General features: G+C 32.5%; 1 long non-coding RNA gene across 1 annotated transcript; it reads right to left on the reverse strand.

The window, feature by feature from the left end:
* Positions 1-23448: 23448 nt before the first annotated feature.
* Positions 23449-24352, reverse strand: LOC149570024 (uncharacterized). Its single transcript, XR_016361785.1, has 2 exons — positions 24053-24352; positions 23449-23958 (listed from the first exon to the last, which is right to left on the reverse strand). It is a non-coding gene; the product is annotated as an uncharacterized LOC149570024 (long non-coding RNA).
* Positions 24353-25146: the final 794 nt, after the last annotated feature.

The following is a 25146-nucleotide window of genomic DNA, read 5'->3' on the forward strand; positions in this document are numbered from 1 at the left end:
TTTCAACTATGGAGGCTATTTAAAGATTAGAAAGAATTTGGATGATATGAGAAAGACTCTATGATGTCTCATTAGATGTAAGTTTACTTAAGTTCATAATTTCAATATGTTCTATTATTGTAATGTTATATTTAAGTAGAATTTCAAATTTCTTGTACTAATGTAATGTGATAGTTTGAAGTGGTTGTTAGATTATTTTCTTCTTCACTCTTATAATCTATATGTTTTCTTTTCAATATATCTATATTTATTTTGTTTTAGTTAAAAGCTATATTTGAATATATATTTTTAAAACGAACACAGGCTATTGTAGGTTTAAACAATCTCATCAAGGTTCGATCATCTTATCTCATGCATTCTAATCCGAAATGAGCCACTCATAAGTTATGTAATAATTATTTTATATTTAGAATATATTTAAATAATTATCTATCTTTGCAACTCTTAACAATTATAAAGTTATTTGAGGTGTGTTGTTGCAATAATACTTGTCTAATTAAAGTATAGAAGAGTTGCAAGGGGAGAAGTAAGTTGTATTAGGGGACTATTTGCATTTCCTATATGTTTGGCCCTTGGCATCCTTTTGGTGGATACCTTTTTCCATGAATATGAAATCCACTAAAACCAATGTATTAGATTAGCAAATCCTATCAAACTCCTTACAAGGTTTAGTTGAGAGCCTTAACTTTGTAGAGATTTGACCTTTGGTTGGCTCAGTGGAAGCTTATACTTATTAGATTCCTTTAGGTCATTATTGTTAAGCTTCTTATTGGATTATGTCTTTTTCTTTTACAATTATTTGTTTATGGGTTCTAAATCTCATCAAAATATGTTTGTAAAGAATTTCATAGCTATTCAAAACCTATTTGATCCAACTAATAATTTTTTTGTAGAATATAATATTATATGTAATAATTAAATTATAAATTATATATTTTTTATTATTCAAATTCAATAATATTTAATTTAATAATATTACAATTAATTTTTATTATAAATTATGGAGTGTGATTTGATAGAAAAAATAAGATATACAATATTTTACACATCAAAATTTGAATCATAAATTATGTAGAGTTATTGGGTATTAATGCAAGAAAAAATGTATAATTTCTCAAAAATAATCAAATTCATTATTTAGATTATAAATTAATATATCTTTATACTATGCAAAAAATAATAATTATTTTTTCCTATATAAAAAGATAATAAATCAAATCTAAATATATTGTACATACATACACTATATGTATTGATGATCAACACAATATTTACTCACCTATAAAACACACTATTTATTCAACTATGAGAAATAAAATTATTATGTATTTAAAAATTTTCAAATGAAAAAAATAGTACATCCACTACTAAAGCATGCCAACTCTGGGAGATTTTAGTTGAAATCTTTATCAAATTTCAAGGAGGTATCATATATTGTGAAAACAACTTAGTAAAGTGTGAATTAAAGGAGTCATGAATGTATTGAAAAGTATCTTGGACATGAGAGAAAACTCAAAAGAGATTCTTATTAGATTATATATAATTGTAGAGTGGATATTGCAAAACTAACGCATGCAATGAACTAGTCCAAAACTCATAAGTCATATTCATTGGGGAAAAGAATAGGAAAAATAAAAGAAAAAGTGAGCTCAACCAAAGTATTCCAAACTATTTGAAGCCCACATCTCCAAACAAAGGTAGAAAACTAAAGATAAATCTATTTATTTAAATAGTAGTTATATCTAGATTAGGATAAATCCAAGTCTAGGAATTACTTCTAGTCTTTCCTTGCTAATGATTAATATATTATATTTCACATTATGGACTATCCCAAAACTTAAAAAATGTAAATTTATTATATAATATTCTATATCTTCATTGAAAAAATCTCATATATATATATATATATATATATATATATATATATAGCAAAGATGGCTAACACATAGTATTTCTAGAAAAATATTTAGACATGACATGAAATCTATTTTTGCATAATACCATATTTTAGATGATGGGCATGATGTAACAAGGTTTCTTAGGTGGAAAATAATTTTACAAAATAACCACATAAAGATGTTTTTTTATATAAATTCTAAGCCTAATTTATTCCATTCTAAATGAACCAAGTGTGAGAGACTTCTACACATGCTAAATGTTATTTTGGATGTGTTTCAGCTCATAAATGAAAACAATTGTCAAAAATTTGAGACTAGTCCAAGTGATATCACTAAAAAGTCATTGAAAGTAAAACAATATTGGAGAAGTTGTTAGGATTCTTGTGAGGCATGTATTTACTCATGCCACACACAAATAAACTCATTTGTAAGAGTATAGATGAGACCAATTTAAAAGTAGAAGTATGAGGGTTAGAGACCATAGTTTTTCTAGTCCTAATAACATTCTAACATTTTATCCTTTATTCCCCACACTCCATTACATTGATGGAATATGGAATTATATATTTTCAATATAAGTTTAACTATTAATTAGAATAAGAAGAACATACACACCATATTGCATTAAGATTACAAATTGTTTCTATTCATTTATTTTTCATTGGTGCACTATGAAAATCCTTACAACTCCATACATGTTCATATTAAGTACATCCATCCCTTCACATCTTTCTATAAAATCCTTGATATCTTATTCTTCATATTATATATTTTTTACTATCACCAGTGGCGAGTCTATCTATCAATATATATTTATCTATCACGTCTAATATGACCCTTATCTATCATCCATAACCTACATACAATTATGTTTCAAATCTCATGCTCCATAGACTTGAAGAAATAAAATCTGGAAAGATATCCATATGTTTATTTGGATGATATCTTCCTGTTAGCATTATTCCCCCTTCAAAAATCTTAACTTATCATTAACACAACATTCTATAGAATTGACAATAGTGTTTTAATTATGCTCAAGTGACATAATATTATAGGACATTTCCATGTAAGGTTTCAAAGAAATTTTCTATAGAATAAAAAATGTTATTGATTATGTAAGGTCTTAGGGAAAAAAAGTTTTAGTTTCCCCTTACTTTAAGAATTTATATCATATAGAAAAAAGGATCACATCTTTGAATTTTAATTTCTTTGTGCTTATCTATTTTGTTTACAACAAGATTATTTCTGTCTGTCAAGAAAATGGTTTTATTTTTCTAGCTTCCTTTTTAAAATAAATTTGTCCTATTCAATCATATATCTCCTTAATAGGTATTTTATGATTAAGCTTTTGTGTCAATAATATGTGGAGTTTTATGCACTATTTTATAGGTAAGTTGTGTTCTATTCCATATACCAAATCAAAAGGTGTGAGTTTGTTATATCTTTTGTATATTATGTTGCAACCCCAAGTAATACAAGTATTTTCATATAATACTTCGTTCATTTTCCATCACACATTTTGGTTAGAGTAATTCCAATGATTTTTTACTACTTCCATTGTCCCATTCACTTTTGGGTGGTATAGTGTACTCAAATTATGTCTAATCATGAAGTTGGTTACTAGTTTCTTTATGGTTTTATTTATAAAGTGTCAACATTGATTTCTATTATATTTGGTAGGAATGAAAATTTGTTGATGACACTATTTTACTAAAATTTGGTAGCATTATTTGTGACACATTCATTTTTGGGTTTAGCTTTGGTTCATTTATTAAGGGATCATAGGGTAAGATATGGCCCTTTTGACACATTTAATGATAACATATGTCCTTAGGGATCCTAGGACCCCCAAGGACACATATAATTTGATTGAATTATTCGAAAGGGGTCATAGAATATCCTATGACTCCTTTCAACCCTTTCAATGACAACGTATGTTCCTAGAGGTCATACAATCCATAGGGGCATGCCTCATATGTTCAAATCGATTGAAAAGGCTAATAGGGTACCCATGATATCTTTCAACCCATTCAATGAAAACATATGTTCCTAATGGTCCTAGGACCCCTAGGGACATATTTTAAATGTTCAAATGGGTAAAAAGGGGTCATAGGATAACATATGACCCCTTTCGACCCATTCAATAACAACATATGTGTGTAGGGATCCTAGGACCCCTAATGAGATATATAATACAATTGAATGAGTTGAAACCTTTCGACCCATTTGATGACATATATTCCTAGAGGTCTTATAATCCTAAGGTATCTCATATGTCCAAATGGGTTTTAAAAGGATGATGCAAGAACATTCGAGGATCAAGATTGTTGACTCAAATGTGGGTTTGGGTCAATATTTACTTTTGAGGGTCATAAATTTTCACTCAAATGTGGGTTTTGGCTGAAATTTTATAGACAATTGCATGAGGAGGAGCTATTTGAATTGACATTGAGCTTTCTTGATTGGTCGCCATTTCAACATTTTTTAGGGAGCTTGAAATATCATCTTGGCCTCCAAAATTAATTTTTGTGGTTTTCTCTCTAGTTTTTTAGAATTTTTTTTTGTAATAAATATGAAATCATATTCTTGATTTCATAGATTAATTAAAAATTGATGTTTCCTTAGTTGCAGGTTTTTATTGGGAAAAATTAGGATCCTTAGGATGGGTTTTAAAAATTACCAAAAATGGAAAATTATATTTTTCTTGAAAAATCTGTGAGATATGGTAATTTTCAAAATTGTAATAAGTAGTTGTTTTTCTTTCATTGTAGAGGCGGAGTAGAGTTGGAAAAAGTCTAATGAAGAATTTGCAACTTTTGAGTTGTGTAATTTTCTAAGTTATTGGTTTGGGCTACATCATTTGGTATTAGAGCGAGAAGATGGCTAGGAGAGGAAGAGGAAGAGGAAGAGGAGGAATCACTTCAATGCAAATATTTTTGCTAGATATGTAGAGGTAGATTGAATGGCTAAATGGTTGAATGGATAATCAAGGAATAGTAGTACAAGGAAAGAAAAAATCATATGAAGAGGGAAATGAAGAGGTGCTAATCAAAATGAAGAAAATGAAGAAGAACACTTGGAAGAGTTGATCTATAAAGATAGAGTGCTTTAGGCTTTAGAAGGTAAAAATGAAGGGATCAAGATCGAAGTTTCAGACTATGCTAGTAGTCTGAAGACATAAGAGTTGATAGACTGGTTAAATGAGATGGGGAAAAAAATTCAATGGAAGCCTATGGTGGAGGAAAAGAAGATGAAGTTTGCATGCAAAAAATTAAAATGACATGAAATGATATGATGGGATCACCTTGAGAAGGAATAAACTAGAAAAGAAAAGGAAAGGATCAAAATGTGGAGCAAGATGGAGAAAAAGTTGAAAGAAAAATTCTTACCCATGGATTATTCACAAACCCTCTTTTTCAGATTCTAGAATTTGAAGATTTTTTAGTGCAAGACTATACAAATAAATTCTACAAGCTATCCATGCACATAGAGCATCAAGAAAATGATGAGCAGATGGTTGCTAGATATATGAATGGCCTAAAATTCTCTATCCAAGATGAATTGAGCATGCATCGTGTTAACAGTATGGAGGAAGCCTATCAATTAGCTCTAAAGGTTGAAGTAAAGAAGAACATGCAATATATCTAGAGGAATAGAGGTGGTTGAAGGGGTACCTAAAATCCATTTTGAGGAGGTTGTAATAATGGTCGGGGAAAGTCTTTTCAAGGATTTGAAAAAAAATAGACACTAGGCAAGATCCTCCAAATCAAGAAAGAGGAAGGGGGTTTCAGAGAGGTTGAGGCTATGAAAGTGGAAGAGGAATTGAAAACTAGAGAAGTTCTCTCACTTGTTTTAGGTGTGAAGAAGGACACAGGTCCTTTGAGTGTTCCAATTTTAACATACAAGATAGAAATCAAGGAAGATCATCCAGAGTGAACCTAGCCCAGGCTGACAATGAAGGATTTGAACAAGAAGTGTCTCTGGTTATTAGATAAAGTCTCATGATGAGGAGGACAATGATTATTCCAACCAAGGATGATGTAGAGGAGAAAGTAATTGATGATTCATGATTCAAAACCAACATATTTCAAACAAGTTGTACCTCAGGAGGAAAGGTATGTCAAGTAATTATTGATGGAGGCAGTTATGAGAATATGGTGTCTAAGGAAATGGTGGAGAAACTAAATCTTTAGTGTGAAAACAACCCTCATCCTTATCAGATTGCATGGTTTAAAAAGGGAAATGAAGTCACAATAGATAACAGGTGCCTTATTAAAATTTCCACAGGAAAGGTTTACAAGGATGAGCTATGGTGTGATATGATTTTGATGGACACATGCCATGTAGTCTTGGGTCTTCCCTAGTAGTATGATAGAAAGCTTATTCATAATGTGGAAAAGAATACTTACACATTCTAGAAGGATGGATCTAAGGTAATCTTATTACCTCTCAGGGGTGATGGAAAAACTGAAAGTATGCTATCTAAAAAAGAACTTGTCAAGGAGGTGAGAGTAATAGGGTGTTATTATACATTGGTAGTACAAAAGGGGAAAGAGGAAGACTTGTCTATACCACTAGAAGAAGCTGCAGTGTTGGAAGAATATATAGACATTATCTAGAGGAGCTGCCTAATTGAATTCCCCAATGAGATATCTAACATCATATTGATCCTATTCCAGGAGAAAGTCTTCCCAATCAAATAGCATACAAAATCAACCTAACACAACATGTAGAACTAGACAAATAGGTGATTGAGCTCATACAAAAAGGTTTAGTATAGGAAAGCATGAGCCCTTGTGTTGTCCTAGTGTTATGAAACCCAAAGAAAGAGGGAACATGGAGGTTGTCCACAAAAAGTTGAGCCATCAAAAGGATAACCATCATGTATTGTTTTCCTATGCCATGTTTGGATGACATGATGGATGTTCTTGCTGGAGCAATGTAGTTCTTTAAGATTGATTTGCAAAGTGGGTACCACCAGATCTACATCCAAGAGGGGGATAAATGGAAAACTGCTTTCAAAACTAGGGAGACTTTGTATGAATGGAAGGTTATGCCTTTTGGTTTATCCAACACACCTAGAAATTTTATGAGATTCATGAACAATATATTATGTTCCTACATTGGTAAGTTTGTAGTAGTTTCTTTTGATAATATACTGATTTTTAGTGAGAGAAGGAAAGAAAATCTGCAACACTTGAGGATCATATTGGGGATATTAAGAAGAGAGAAACTCTATGCTAATTTGAAGAAGTGTGGGTTCATGTAAGCAATCTTGGCTTTTCTTGGGTTTTTTATTTTTGGAGATGGTGTCAAGATGGATCTAGAGAAAGTTCAAACCATTCTTGAATGACATAGTCCATGTAGTATCACCAAGGTGAGAAGTTTTCATGGCTTGGCTACTTTCTATAGAAGGTTCATTTGTAATTTCAGCAACATTATAGCACCTGTGACAGACTAGACTAAGGGTCAAGAGTTTTCATGGACCAAAGAGGCTAAAGAGAGTTTCCAATACCTAAAGAAGAAGGTCATTGAAGCTCTAATACTAGTCCTGCAAGATTTTGATAAAGTTCTTGAAGTGGACTATGATGCCTCACATGTAGGCATTGGTGTTGTACTTAGCCAAGTAGGTAGATCCATTGCCTTTTTTAGTGAAAAAATGAATGATGTGCGAAAGAAATATTCCTAATATGATATAGAATTACGTGCAATTATGCAAGCTTTCAGACACTAGAAGCATTATCTAGTAGCCAAAGAATTTGTGTTGTTTAAATTGACCATATTTACTTGAACACACAAAATAGATTGAACACTAGACATGCAAAATGGGTCTCTTTCCTACAGGGGTTTACTTTTTTCTTTTTCTGAAGTATAAATTAGGGAAACAAAATCAAGTTGTAGATGCCTTGAGTAGGCAAGCTATTCTTCTGATCATCATGGAAACAAAACTGGTTGGATTTGATGTAATCAAAGACTTGTATGAGTCTGATAGTGACTTTTGGGAAGTTGTTGATTAGTTGAATATCTAGTACCCAAGCATGCAAACATTATTCAAGGTGAGTATCTTATGCAAGATGGTTATTTATTCAAGGGGAAGCAGTTGTGTGTTTCTGTAGGCTCAATGTGGGAAAATATTATTAGAGAATTTCATAGCACTAGTATGGTTGGGCATTTTGGGAAGGATAAAACAATAGCTTTGGTAGTAGATAAGTACTACTGACAAAAGATGAAGTCAGATATCATGAGGTTTGTGGAAAGGTGTCAAATTTGTCAAGTATCCAAAGGATACTCCTAGAACACTGGATTGTACTTTCCATTAACAGTACTAGTAAGATCGTGGATAGACTTGAGTATGGATTTTGTATTGGGAATGCCATATACACAATGAGGTAATGACTCTATCTTTGTAGTTGTGGAAAGATTCTAAAAAATGTCTCATTTCATTGCTTGTAAGAAAACTAGTGATGCTACTAGGGTGGTTGATTTATTCTTTTCTAGAAATAGTCAAATTGCATGGGGTTCCAAAAATGATCACCTTTGATCGAGATACTAAGTTCTTGAGTCATTTATGGAGGACCTTATGGAAGGAGATGGGGACAAAGTTACAGTTTAGTGGTGCCTATCTTCCAAAAACTAATGGACAAAAAAAAGTTGTCAATCATAGTTTGGGTAATTTTTTGCAATGTATTTTTGGAGAGAAGCCCTAACATTGGAATTTGGCATTTCCCCAAGCATAATTTTCTTATAATAGCTCAATGAAAGAGTTTACTAGTAAGTCACCATTTGAAGTTGTTTATGGTTGTAATCCTTAGGGTGTTCTCAATTTGGTGCAACTTCCCTTGGGTGAAAGAGTCAATGATGATGGAGAAGCCTTTGTAGAGCAACTCTACTAGTTGTAGGAAGATGTGAGATAGAAGTTATAGGGCAACAATGAGCAATAGAAAGCTTCTGCAGATGCTACTAGAAGGTATCATGTTTTTAGTGCAGGTGATCTTGTGATGGTTTATCTTAGAAAGGAGAGGTTTCCTATAGGGACTTATCATAAATTGAAATATAAGATAATTCGTCCCTACAAGATTCTGAAGAATATTAATGATAATGCTTATTAGGTAGAGCTCTGAAGTGGTCTTGATATATCTCATGTGTTTAATATTTCTAATTTATATAATTTCCATGGTGATGATACCTCTATTGAAAATGAGGATGCAATAGAATGGACATACACTATTCCCATCAAGAAAATGAAAAAGGGTATACTAATTCTAGATAAAAAGACTATTCAGATATCTCATGTAGTGGGAAGCGTTGACATCATCAGATAGCACCTAGATTACATAATGAGATTTGTAAAAGCTAGACGAGCCTAAATTGAAGCAATTTGAGAACTAAAAGTTGCACAAGCTACGTTCTTTTCAAGCAGGGGAGAATGATGTAGGAGTATGAATTTGAGGATCAAGGTTGTTGACTCAAATGTAGGTTTGGGTTGAGATTTACTTCCAAGGGTAATAACTTTTGACTCAGATGTGGGTTTTAGCTCAAATTTTACTAGTTGTTACGTGAGGAGGAGTTATTTGGATTTTTGATGAGCTCAACTTGATTGGTGGTTGTTTCAATAATTTTTTTAGGAGCCTGAAATATCATCTTGGCCTTCAAAATCATATTTTTGTGTTTTTTTCTAGTTTTTTAGAAAGTTGTTTTTGTAATAAATCTAAAATCATATTCTTGATTTCATAGATTAGTTGGCAATTCATCTTGCCTTATTTGGGGGGCTTTTCTTGGGAAATATCAAGACTCATAGGATGGGTTTTGAAAATTACAAAAAATGGAAAAGTCCATTTTTCCTAAAAATTTGCCAAATATGGTAATTTTTTAAATTGTAATAATTAGTTTTTTTTCTTTCATTGTAGAGGAATAATAGAGTTGGAAAAAGTTTAATGAAGAATGTAAACTTTTGTATTGTGTAATTTTCTAAGTTATTGGTTTGGGCTACATCAAAAGAGGTCATAGGGTACCTTATGAAGCCTTTCAACACATTCAATGATAAGATATATTTCTAGGGGTGTAAGAACCCCTAAGGACATATCTCATATGTTTTAAAGGGTCAAAATGGGTCATAGATAACCTATGATCCCTTTTGACACATTAAATGACAACATATGTTTTTTAGAGGTCATAGGACTCAAAGGGACATATCTCATATGTTTGAATGGGTCAAAAACGGTCATAGAATGCCTTATGATTTCTTTTAATCCATTGGTGACAACATTTTTTCCTAAAGCTCCTAGGTCTACTAGGGACATATCTCATATGTGGGTGAATGCACAAAGTTGGGTAGTAATTTCGCGGAAGTCAAATCCATGGAATGAGATCTCTTAGAAATAGGTATCCGATTTTAAAAAATGGTCACCTATTTTCAGCTTAGGTACTCGACCCTAAATTCCAAAAATGGGCACCCATTTAAAAAAAAATTAGGTACCCATTTTTTATTTTTCAAAAAACGGGTACCCAATTTTGAAAAAATAAAAAAATTAAATTTTTAAGAAATGGGTACCCATTTTTTAAAAGTGAAAAAGGGTACCCATTTTTGAAAAATTCAATTTTTTAAATTTTTGGGGAGATTTTAAATGCCACTTTTAATTTTTCAAAATGGGTACTCATTTTTTGAATTTTAAATAACGAGTGCCCATTTCTTACAACATGAGGTGGGATTTTTTTCCCTTGCCTCAGATTTTGGTTCGAGATAGGCTTGGTGAGACCAAGCCTATGCCTTGGCCTCTCAAGATTTGGCTAAGGCATTGAACTAACAAATTCATGTCTTGCCATAATTTTTAGAGGGTCTTCTCGATCAAATCTTTTTATGAAACAAAAACCCATTAGAGCTCTCAATATCTTGATTTTAGAAATATAAATTTTATAGTGTTATGATTTTATTATTATTTTTGTATTATTTTTTAATCAAAGGTGGTACCTAAATGTAAAATAACAACATTCACTAAAACTTTAATAACTTATTTATTTTATGATTTTTCTTAAATTAATTTATATGCCATCCATCTACATTCAACTCTTTTTAAGTTAAAAAAATTAGAAAAAAGTGAAATTTTGATCAAATTATGGTGTCTATACATGAGAGCTTTTAAAATTTACCTTCATAGCCAATTAATAATTAATAATAAAAAATTAAGAAAAAATATTATCATCAATATTTGGTGTGTTAACTAACTTCGTTTAAAAGGATTTATAAAATAATATTTATCTATTTCAAATTATGGTGTCTACACATGAGTGTGGTATGGTCCTGAAATAGGCATTTTGAAAAAGTGGCTTTTAAAAATCCATTCCAAAAAAAAATCTATCATATGGGTACACAAATAAATTAAATATAAAAAAAGTAGATTCCAAACACTACAATTTTTATTTCTAAAGTGTTTTTATATTCAATATCTAAATGCATCAAATTTTGACATCAATTGATAAGAAATTTTAATAATAGGAAAAACACTTCCACTTTTTGCCCAAAAGTGAGACCCAACTTCTTGCACTTACCCATGTTCAAATGAGTTGAAAGGGGTTCTAGCATATCCATTGACCCATTTTCACCCATTCATTGACAAAAAATGTTCCATAGAGTCCTAGTATCCCTAGGGACATATGTTATGGAGTGGGTCAAAATGGGTCATAGGATACCCTTTAATCCTTCTTGATCCATTAAAATGAATGCGATATGTACTTAAGGGTCATAGGATCGATGTGGACATATGTTATCATTTTATGGCTCAAAAAGGGTCATATGATACCCCATGCCCCCTTTCAACCTATCTAAATAAATATGATATGTCCTTAGGGGTTAGAGGACCCCTATGGACATATATTGTCACATAATGGATCTAAAGAGGTCATATGGTACCCCTATGACCCCTTTCAGTCCATTCAAACAAATGAGATATGTCTTTAGGGGTCTTAGAGCTCTTAGGGATGTATGTTGTCATTGAATGGGTCAAAGGGTCATAGGATACCTATGACCCATTTCGACTATTTGAACAAACAAGATATGTCGCTAGGGGTCTTAGGATCCCTAGAGATATATGTTGTCATAAAATAGGTCAAAAGGGGTGTCATAAGGTACCCTATGACCCCTTTCGACCCATTAAAACAAATGAGATATATCCCTAGGGGTCCTAAGACCCCTAAAAATGTATATTGTCATGGAGTTATTTGAAAGGGGTTATAGGATACCCTATGACCCTTTCAAACCATTTAAATAAATCAAATATTTGCCTAGGGATCTTAGGACTCCTAGGGGTGTACATTATCATGTAATGGGTCATAGGGTAACCTATAGCCCCTTTTGCCCAATTCAAACAAATGAGATATGTCTCTAGGTGTCCTACAACCCCTAGAGACATATGGTGTCATGGAATGGGTGGAAATGGGTCATAGGGGACCCTATGATGCCTTTCAACCCATTCAAACAAATGAGACATGTCCTTAGGGTTTCTAGGACCCCTAGGGATGTATACTATCAGAATGGGTTGAAAGGGGTCATAAGATACCCTATGAATCCTTTCAGCCCATTCGAACAAATAAGATATGTCCTTAGGGTTTGTAAGACTCCTAGGAACACATGTTGTTATGAAATGGGTTGAAAGGAGTAATAGGATATCGTATGCCTTTGGACCCATTTGAAAAAATGAGATATGTCTTTAGATCTCCTAGGACCCCTAGGGACATATGTCATCATGGAAAGGGTTGAAATGGGTCATAAGATAGCTTATGGCCCCTTTTAATCTATTCATTCATATTATATATATATCCCTAGGGGTCGTAGGACCCATAGGAATGTATGTTGTCATGGAATGAGCCAACAGGGGTTATAGGAAGCCCTATGAACTCTTTTCACCAATTCAAACAAATGAGATATGTCCCTAGGGGTCCTAGAACCCCTATTATGCATGTTGTCATGGAATGGGTTAAAGGAGGCCATATTAGGATACCCTATGACTCTTTTCAACCCATTCAAATGAATGAGATATGTCCCTAGAGGTCTTATAACCCGTAGGGATGTATATTTCCATGGAATGGGTTGAAAGGGGCTATAGCATATTTTATGACCCCTTTCAACCCATTGAAACAAATGGATATGTACTTAGAGGTCTTAGGATCTAGAGATGTAAGTTGTTATATAGAATGGGGTGAAATCCTATGACCCCTTTTAATTCATTCTAACAAATGAGATTTGTCCCTAGGGGTTCTAGGACCAACAGAGACATATGTTGTCATCAAATGTGTTGTAAGGGCTCATAGGATACCCTATGACCCCTTTTGACCCATTTGAACAAATGAGATGTGTCCTTAGAGCTTCTAGCACCCCTAGGGACATATGCTGTCATGGAATGGGGTCAAAAGTATCATATAAACCCTTTCAACCCATTCAAATAAATGAGATATGTCCTTATATAATTATTATATATATACTATATAATTACTAAGTTATAATTTAATTTATTGAGTTATAATTACTATAATATATATAAATATATATATACCATAATATGATATGTGTATTATAATACAATATATATGTTACAACATATACAATATAATTAAATATATGTTATAAGTAATTATATTTTATAATTTAATATACATACTATATAATAACTGTATATAATATATAAGATGTATACAATTAATTAAATTTATACTATATAATTACTATACATGCTAAAATATATACTATATATACAATAATATATAATATAATATATATATCTTGTATATTATATACTATATAATATAATATAATATAATGTCATTCTATATACTATATGCTATAAACTCATATTAGTAAATATATGCAACCATTTTTAATTAAAATGGGGATTAAAAGACAAATTTCTTAATTTGTCTCATTCTCTAACAACCAAAAAGGCATAAAGTTGACCAATTGAATGTTAATCACAGGGATGAAGGAGGACAAAATCTCAACCTCTCACTAAGTTTGAATTGTGTTGGTGTTTTAAAACGTTGGAGGTTTTTAAATTACCCCAATGAGAACAAAACACATCTAGGGGCAACTAACTCCCATTTTTGACATATCTTTTCAAACATCGAGCCAACTATAAGGCTAGACCCTTCTTCTACTTCAGGCTCTGCAAAACCTAGGTGGGTGAACATCAGATCCAATTAATATGGTACCAGTGCAAAAACATATTCCTGAATCTCACAAAGCAGATTTAACCCTTATTTCTCCTAATAACTCATGTAATGCTAGAAATATATAGTAGCTAAATGCAAATCAATGACATCATAAGTTGAGTGAGGGCATTACATTTAGGTTCTTCAACATGAAAGGGAAAGAACGTGTGATTAATAATGATGAATTTAGCAAAACCTCAAATATGCAATAGTAAGAACTAATGATCTTGTAACTGACCAGTGCCTAATCCATTGGGAAAATCCATGAATCAAATGCATACATATGGATACCTGATATTTATTTATATATTTAGATATATGATCCATCTATTCACCTTGTAAATAGACATCCATGTTCAATCTAGATCTCATTCTTACATGATATCCCCATCAATAAAATTGCAACCCTATTGATTTCCCTGAAGCATTTACATAACCCCTTGAGTTATAATCAACAATGAAACAACATACAACCTTAAGGGATTGCAACTATGACCTAGGTTCTTTGTTCAAAGATCATAAAAAATTGACTATTACTGAGATGGGAGACGAGAATCAAAATGAAACTAATGAAATTCTTGCTCATTTGTATTCATTTTCTTGAAACAATACAATCAAATGCATGAAATTAAAACATGAAAACACCTAACAAATAACTAGTTGTATTATCCTTCCTAATGTTGTTCATACAAGAGAATTATGCTAAAAAATGAAGGTGGAATCAAAGATCTGGATCCACAAAGTGGTCTCTTAGAAAGACTAAAAATTTCAACCAACAATGGTCTCACAGTGAAAAAGCTAGAACCCTTACAATGAATGAATGAAAGAAAGATACAAGAGAGAAAGAATTCCCAAATTTGTTCTGTGTCTGACATCTGTCCACTTGAAATTCCCTCCTTAGCAATGAAAAGACTCTTTCTAATCTCTCTCTCCATTTGAGATGATTTAGTTTTCATCAATCTTCTGTTACTAATATGAAAATATCTCCTGTTGAATGATGAAAACCTTTTGAGTCACCAAAAATCTGAAAGCCTACTGCAAATGCAGGTAAAATTTGAGTTTTTACTGAGTGAATGTGATCAAAGTTGACCCCAACTGTATTTTTACCATGTTTTACTAATCCTGCAACTGCATTTTCAATTTTTACCAATTCCACTGAGAAGGCCCCAAATTTCACGTTTCTGGCTATAACTCAAACCTATGAATTCTTGTGCAAAACTGAACTTCATAATCAGAAAGTTCGTCTTCTCACGATTCCAACGATATATAACATTGCTATATTTGCCTTCCAAAAACTCCTTAAATCTCAATTTGAAAAATTTCCCTCTGGTATAACTACTTGGTTTGCACATCTTTTAAATATCAAAATTTCAAAAATTTAAAATTATCTAAAGTTAAAACTTTAGATTATACTCTTTTTGAATTTAAAAGGTCTCAACGTGACCCATTTTTGAAAAACTATTTTAAAATGACAATTTTAAAATCATTTAATTTTTCCCTAATGTGCCATCTGGGTCAACCCTCCTTTGACCCCCTTTGCCACATGTCACTTCCTAATTTTCCTGCTAAGCTACCACATCATCGCCTGAATAGGGCCCGTTGACACATGTCAGCCACTCGCTTACCCACACTTCTTATCTTCTAAGCATCTTTGTCATGCAGGCATGCACTGGCCATCGAGTTGGACACATGTCACGATCTGGTGGATTTGTCTCAAACTGCTCTTGATTTCAACCTCACTACTAATTGGGACCCGTCGCCATGTGGCACAATCTTGCATACCTGCACTTCTTATCTAGTGAGCATCTCGATCTTGCAGGCATGTGCACACTGTCGGATCGTGCCACATGTCACGATCTCGTGCACCATCACCACATCATCATACTTGCATCTTCGGTCAAAATTATGGTTATGTCTTGCGCCAGCTATCAACCATGTTGGAGTCCAAGTTGGGCAAGGGGGCCCCATGTGCAAGTAACCTTTCAAAAGGCTTTTGTCATTAAGACATGTTGCAAAGTGTAAAGAGTTGTATTTAAAGACTAAAATAAACCCACCCACAATGAATGTGGGATTAAACTTCATGGTTTCTTCTCTTCTTTTCACACATTCCTTATGTTCTTGAAGGTATCAAGAGAGGGAGAGAATCTAGCATGAAGATAGGAAATGCTCTGCATGGAACTTTTGCTTCCTGATGGTGTACGCCTTTGGAAAAGCCTCTTTATTGTTAACCCTCAACACTATTTGCCATCAAATCTACACCTCTTTATGGATGTCATCCAAAGCCTTCTACTCTTTACATCAATCTCTATGCTCAGAACTGAAGCCCTTGTTAGGAATTCTAGTGGCTACTAGGCGGCCTATCTGAAAAACCAATCATTCTCCAAATTGCTCCATGAACTCACAGAATTTTCAAAACGTGGGCTCTCTCTGTGAATGGCTTAGAGTGTTAGACTATTGACACGGGTTGAGACTCCTTTGTTCATGAGCTGGAAACCTCTTTTTGCATGTTCCCTGGGTTTGTTGCATGGATCTACCCTTGACTACGTGAGGTGTTATTTTGTTCATACGTGGATTTCTACTTATCTCCTATGGATTCTACATTGTTTTGTTTTAAAGATAGAACCTCCTCTTTTACATGCCATGGGCTTTTAATCTTAGCCAGCTCCCCTACTTCCTCTTTTTGGCGTTGGGTCTTCATCTCCAAATTGCATGGTCAATTTTAGAAAGAAATTTGCATGGTAAAACCTGGATATGTGATACTACCTTAGGAAATTTGATATTAAATTTCCCAATGTCACATCCTGTAGTATCATATGATTCTGCTTGACCTTTATCAAATGAATCATGACATATCCCTCTATGTCGGCACATGCTGCGTGGGGTCTTTATTTTGTAGCTTATGGCTACTCCTTTTTATATGCTTTGAACTTCTTTGATATGTCGTGGGTTTCCTTTTATGATGTGTGGAGATTCCTTTTAAAAGTCTTCCAATCTACCGCCTATGTTCTAGCTGAAATGTTCCAAATCCATTTTTATTTGCCAACATTCATGAATCAACAACCCAGCTGATAACTTTTACAAACATCTTTCAGTCCCAACAAGCCTTTTACAAATCCCTAATAATAAATTGCTTTATGGAACAAAGCGATAGGATAGAAATTTATTACTAACAATTAATTATTGTTATGGATTTTTCATTTTACATCAATAAGAAGGCAAACTCCGTCCAAGCCTATCCTTGTTCTAATGACATAATGACAATTGAGTAATGCATCGGCCGAGAGATCAAGGCTCATATCAAGTACTGAACCTTTGTCAAAGGCCAAGCCTTCTAAAGAATGCACTGCATGATCATTTTGTTCTTACTACAATCAGGTGTTTATCATATCTTGCTCAGGCTTTCTATTGTCATGCTTGGCTTCTTGTGAGAAGGGAAATGAACAAACCCATAATCTTTTCTTTTTTATTTGGGCATGTTACATAACAATTGAACTCTCTCAACTTCACCATATTCTTTTAGTTCTTCTTTGATTCACTTTTGATCTCAAGATTCAAGTATTCCATCCTTTTTATCTTGAAGAGACTCCATATAGTGTATCAACATCTTTACCAGTCTAATGGAATTAGTCAAACCCCAAAGTGGGTCTGGCTAAAAAAAGATTTCATTTTCAAACACCTGAACAATCAAATTGACTCATTCATCATCTAATATTGATCAAAATCAAATTTGATCACCGAATTATCCTTAAAAAATCATTTTTGCCCTTGAAATCCAACTGTCACTTTTGCACCAGGAGGTCCATTGACTGGCCTTAAAAATTGACCCAAACAGATATCTTGGCCTTGAAGACCCATTGATTCTCTATTCCACATATTTTCACCTTGTCAAATCTCATCTCATGATGAATTCCTAGTCAAAAGATATTGACCATCAAAGTTACCTTCTTAGAATTATCTGGAAGTAAACACATCAGAAAACACTAAATTGGGTTTAGAATTGGCTTCAAAAATTGGGTAAACTGAAACTTGGGAAGACAAAAACTTGGGAATTGGTTCATTGTCACAAGGAGAATATAAGTCTGTGATTTGGGCTCATGATGAATAATAGGATGCAAATGGTGAGCATTCAAAGTAGGCTACTTGGATTTTGCAGACTGGAAACAATGTCTAAAAAGTGATTTGTAGAATTGACTTGGAAAAGTGTGCAAATGGATTTGTCAAGATATGAAAATTGGAACACTTAAAGTATTTTTGGAGGAAAACACAGTGGTATAATCCATTTGATATTACCTATCATGGATTTTGAGATATGACATCATGAACAACGGTTCCAACAAATCTTCATGTGCTGACACTAGTAAAAAGATAGAAATTGCATTTGGAATTGCATTCCAAAACTGATCAAACAGATTTTCAAGACTTAAAAATTGAAGCATAACATGTCTCTGACTTGTAAAATGTAACAAAAAAGGAATTTCATTATTTTAGTCAACTGGTCAAAAGTCATAACTCGTCAAACAGGGCTTTTCAAAATTTAGAACTGTGCATCAGCATGACAACATTAAATGACCAACTTTGAGGGATTCAAAACCTAGTCAAACAGATTTGAAATGACTTGAAATCTGAAATATAAGCTATCTAGTATGGACACTAGACACTCCCAAAGTGGCAAGTAATGAAACATTATTGGGTACAAGATATTCAATGAAAAACAAAGCCTACTGTTACTGTTTGACACAGGTGAAAATGCAAATTTGACACTAGCTCAAAATGAGACTTCACAAAATGGCTTAGAATCTCAAATTATCATCATGGAACACATAGACACACTAAATCAAAGGTGCTAGAAGCATTAAACACCTCTTGGGGCTCAAAGGTACAAATAGGTACATATGCATTAAAAGGCATTTATAGGGCTTAGTTTCACCAATGGTACTCAAAATCAGGGCTACAATTTTGAGTTCCAATAGTGGCTCTATCTGGGGATGCATGTCCCTTGTAGGCATGGTAAGGATTTAGATCTCTAGAGGAAGCAGACCACTCACAACAAATTCTATCTTGCATAGCTTTATTAAAAGCAAAAACAACTATCACTACTATGTACAAATGATGACCTCGGGTCACCAAATTTCAACAAAATTTCTTACCTTTCTCATAAACCTAGTTTTCATTTGCATTTTGTTGAGGTAAATTGAAATTATCTTTCCAAGCAATTCCACCAATTAGATTAGCATCTTGAAATAGAACATTTGGAAAAATTGAATTCACACCTTCATTCTCATAATGCATGCAGTCATCAGTATTAACTTCGTATTCATGCTCATTATGAGATAAAACATCAGCATGCTCATAATTACACAAACTAAACTGAGAATCAAAATCCAACAATGATTCATGCATGCTAATAGAAAACAAAAAGACTTCATATTCTACATCATTCACCAAGTTGCATGTACTAAAAACTTGCAACTCACCTTGTGCCTCTAGCTTCAAAGACTAGAATGGATCTACATCAACTTCATGTGTCACGTCATCACATACCAAATCAGATCTAAAACTCATTGAAAATTATCATCATAGTCTTCAAGCAAAGGTTCGACAAACATATAAAAGGAATCCTCATTGAAATCTTCATCAATAGGAAGTTTACTGGCATCAATATTCTCATCAAAGAAATTGTTAGAGACACTTGTGAATGCGTTAAATTCATTAGCATAAAACTCACCAAATTGTAGAGAAGTTTTAATTTCAGATTCACATATACTATTTTCAATATTCCCTTCACTACATGAATCATCAAAACTCACCTCACATAACTACATTTTACTATCATATACTCCATCTAGATCAGATAAAGAACCAACTGATCTCTCAATATTATTAGTAACATTACTCATAGGATTCTCTTCATTTAATGTTAAATCATAATCGAGAGATATCAACAACCTCTCATTATCATCTGTATTACATAAATCTGATTTAACATCATTTTATGACAGTGGTAAATACATCTCTATTGGTTTTCACTTCTTCAAACAAATCTTCATGCTTATGTTGAAAGTCTTCAAAACGATAACAATGCTGATATGTAGGAGAACAAACACAAGGATATATGTCATACCTTACATCATCCTTAAGAGATGCACACAATAGTAAAGGTGAAGTTGAATCACACATTGATGCATACCTTTCAAACTCGTGTTGTAACAAGGTTGAAACCTCATCAGTATTCAACATATCCCTTTCAAAAACTTCTTCATCTTGATTGCAATGATTTCCTGAATGATCTAAAGAACTAATAACAACATATTGTGAAAACTCAAAATCAGATTTATCATTTCTAGCCTTTTCTTCTTTGTTATATCTGAAACCAATCTCAATATAATCAACATGATATGAATCTGAAACAAAATGAAACTTCTCCCTATTGGTACTCTCCTTATTAGAAAAGTTTTCATGTGTATCGATACTTGATCTATTATCAAATACACCTCCAAAACTCAACAACAGATATTCTGATTCTATATCAAATTCAACGTCAAACCTTGGGGAAGTGACCTCACCATGAGAAGAAATACCACAAGGGACAATATGACCATTTGGAGAAACATTTGCACATCTTTCGAGATCATGAGCTAAGAGTTATGAAAATTCATCAACACTCAACAAGACTTCATCACAAGTATCTTTTCCTAGGTTCTGATCATAAACTGGCTCATCTAAAAAACTTATAGCAGCAGTACCATTAATATGAAATTCTAAAAAATCAAAATCCATACTACCACATATTACCTCTTCTTTACACAATACCTCTTTACTAGGTGTGTCATTCTCATTTTTACCAAAAGAGGAATTATCCGTACTGCTGTTAAAACTTTTCCACACTCTCATGCATACTATCACATGATTCATTTTTAATCACATAACTATCTTCATCCAATTGACTAAAATCATCTAATTTAGTAGATCTAGAATCCAGGTCTTCATAATCACAAGAAATGTTGTCATTATCTATGGATTCATTAGATTCACTACTACTTTCAACACATTCACATTGGCTATTTAAATCATTCTCAATTTTCTTGAAAAGACTATGAACATGAAAAATATTTTGTATCCTCAAATGAGATGGCCAGGTAATTGAATTAGGCATAAAGACATCTAAGAAAGCAATAGGCCATGAAGATTCCTTGGGTCTTAAAGACACATGCAACTCCATAAGTGTTGATTTAAACCTCTAATAGACCTGATCATCTTCTAGACCTTGAAAACTTCCTACCACATTTCTTATAAATATGACAATCTAATTGTGAAGAGCTTTTTGAATTTCTATCATATCTTCCAGCACATCTTCATATCTTGGTAAACTAATTTCAGATATGAGATCTAATTCCATTTTAACATAAAACTTCTACCTCTTTCTTCTAGTGCTGAAAACACTAAATAGAGGCTCTGATTTTTGATCTCATAGAAAAAACATAATCAAACAAGTGCTGCAATTGTCAGGATTCTAAAAGCCTAATCTCTCAAAGTTTTTTCCATCACAGAACTTATACACATACCTCAACAAGTCTGTAATAAAATTGCTCTCTCTACCAATTTTCATACTCAACCATATTCTTTTCAAAATCCAGATTCAAGAATATGAAAACTTATAAAAAAAATTCTCCTATGTATAGTGCTGATCACTGAATGGAGAATACACTTTTCACAATCAATTTTCATGAAAAGAAAATACATGAAAATGAGAATACCTTGGGATCTGGATGGCTGAAAGTTCTCTGCCTACCATTTACAACAATAGATCCAAAATCTTATCAAATTCTTATTGAACCTTTTGAATCAACACACCATGAATCTTGTAACCATTTAAATGTTTCAATCTCTTCGGATATGTTCTTCTCTTGCAACAACTAATCACAATTCATGTATAATACTACACTGGTATAGAGGTTAACTTTGAGTCACCACTCACATTAAGTGAGACATGAATTGAATTAGATTTGAATAGAGCTACAAACTTATTTGAAAAAATAGTAGATAGAAGAAACCCTTTTCAGATTTATCTTGAATTTGAAACGTCTGTTCAAAGTTGAAACATAACTCTTCAACACCATCAGATCCAAACTACACTTCTCTTTTCAAACAAAAATTTGAACAACAAATTCAAATATCCAAACAATGTGCTGAAAGACCTCAACAAAATATACTTACAATTAAATGCCTCTGGTTACAGAGATAGAGTTGCCACTCACAATTGTGGGAAAAGATTTTGAAACACAAGTTATTACTGATCTAATTCTGAACCAGACTTTTAGCATGAAATAAACTTGCAGATCCTTAAACATTTTGAAAGAGAACAAGATACTCTTCATTTTTAAATTCTGGACTCTAATTTTTACAACAACAACTCACAAAATTGAACTGATTGAAGGTATGCTCATTTCTCAGCACAATTTACATCCAATTTAAGAACTACTGTTGTAAGAGAGTAAAGCTTACTAGGGAACACGAAAATGTAGCAAGGAAATGGACTGAACACATCAACTTACTGCTGTATGAATTTCTTTAAATTGAAACCCTCGAATTGTTATGGGATTCTTGTCACCAAGTATGGGCGGCAAAGGATCAGGTAGGTACCTGATATTCTTAAGGATTAGGATTTGAGGGGAAAATGTCAACACAATTTCTAAGTCACTTTTGGACGTTGTTAGACTTGTTTATTTCACATTGCTAGTGTTATTTGAAGTGTATTTATCAATGTTGTAGTTTAGTATAATTTGAATATACTATCACACCATTTTAAATTTATCTACATGCAATATTTTACCAAAAAAAAGCATGTATATTGAATTAACCATTCAAATATTTTTGAAATTTGATAGATTGTAAAATATATGAACCATATAATCTGTTATAGATCATACATTGACCAAGTATACAATGTTATATCAAATTCCTACAATGTTTAATTCAAATCTTATCTATCTTCCTATAATTAAGTATCTAGTTCACATTGGTTATGTTTTTTTTATCTTATCTTAAATGTATTATTGATGGTGTTTTCTACTATAATTGGAATGCATTATTACACCTTTTTTAATTTATTAATATAATATTTTATATTAAAAAAACATATATATTGAACTAACCATTGGACTAATTTTGTAATCTAGTGGATTGTAAATTACATGAATGGTATAGTATGTTATAGATTATCTATTAACCAAGAATATCATGTTAAAGCAGTTTTCTTTTATATATATATATATATATATATCACATTATAAGAAATCTAAATTAAACATTGGATTCAAAAAGATTGATGATACAACAGAGAATCCCATAGAAATGAGCTCTATTGAATACAGACTCTTGGAATTTAATTTATAATAAATGACATCATAAATAATACTCACAATGTTATCTCCGCCATTTATGTTGATAGGTGCAACATGAAAAGTATAGATTACTGATGTTAATTGAGAGTGGCTAAAGACAGTGTCGGGGTTCCTCTTGATCTGTACCAACATACTCTCCATGTCTTGTGTGCAGGATTATTATTTTACGTCTCTAATAATTGAATACTTTGTGGCACCACTTCACCTCACTTGCGCCACTATTTCTTTCTAAGATTTCTCATTTTTAACAATTCAAACTATCACTCTCCATTTACTGAATAAATTACAAACTGTTTATTAAAACAATATATGCAACAAATTCCATAAGATACTATAGATCTTGTTTTTCAATAAGAATACAGAAATAAATATCCATCTCTTATAAGAACACCATCAAATTATCTCCCTTCTACTCCTTCCTGCTTTAATTTAATCATCTGATTCATTGTGCTGCCATGAATCTGCTAAAAATAAACATTGAAAAATATCATAATAATAGATGAAACCATCAAACTACATCATATAGTCTATGAAAAATCAACACTCTGTGCAAACCTAGTAGTGGAGCTTTCTTTTTCTTTTTCTTTTGTTTACTTCTCTTATTTGTTCTTGTAATTCTTCCATTCATTTGCTGCTTCATTGTTGCTGCAATGAATCTGCCAAGAAGAGACATTAATGCATACCATAATAATGCGCAGGATTTGAGATGACACTGCTGTAATATTCAAGATACCAATACAGTCTTCTATTCCTCTCAAGCAAGCAAGCATGTTATATATATATATATGAATAGAGAGTAGCGAAACATTAGGCATAAAGAAGATGCTGAATGATGAAATGAATCGGACACGTAATTCCCGGCGTAATAAAAGTCTTTGGGTCAATTCACAGCAATCAAAGCAGCTTGGACAAACTACTTTGTGATTTTACAATTATATCACTGTCAATGTGACCTTAACAATTTTCTTTTGACTGCTCTTTTGTAGTTATTTATATAAAAGTTCAGCTGCCGACGCGGCTTTTACCATTGAAAGTGAACTACAAGCTGGTTGGCTGTCAAAGATCCCTTTAATGGTGGGATTCCCTTTGACTGAACTGCATTGCAATCTTTATTTTTGACTGGATGTGACTATCTTTGATTAAATTTTTAAAAATAGAATATACAATGATTTTCAACCCAAAAAAAAAAAAAAAACTTATCATTTGTTCTATACGTTCTTGTATTGTGTAGTAGAAAACAACAATTATTTGGAAAAAATGTTACTATTTTCGTGATTTTTTTTTTTTTTAAAAAGACTTTCTTTTGTCTTTGATACATTTTTTTTTTAGAGAATAGCTAGCACCTACTTGAATGTGGTATATTTCTAATAGAGATTAGTCATTAGGATGGATTTCTTTAGTAAGAGTCAAGGAATACCAATATTTATTCCATCAAAGTCGTCATCTCGAGTATGATCTCAACTTCATCTCTTTTAGATGTTAAAGCCTTATAAAGTGTAAGACTTGATCACTAATGTGCTCATGAAGAACATTACGGCTTCACTATTAGACCAAGGGCTCATTGATAGAATGGAGAATTTGATTTCATATTCGTTTTAGTAATTTCTTCGAAGACCATAGTCTTTGAGTTATGCTGATTCATTCTACCA

Source organism: Cupressus sempervirens, chromosome 3 (genome assembly GCF_028749045.1).
Source record: "Cupressus sempervirens isolate cs-2001-9-10 chromosome 3, ASM2874904v1, whole genome shotgun sequence".
NCBI lineage: Eukaryota > Viridiplantae > Streptophyta > Pinopsida > Cupressales > Cupressaceae > Cupressus > Cupressus sempervirens.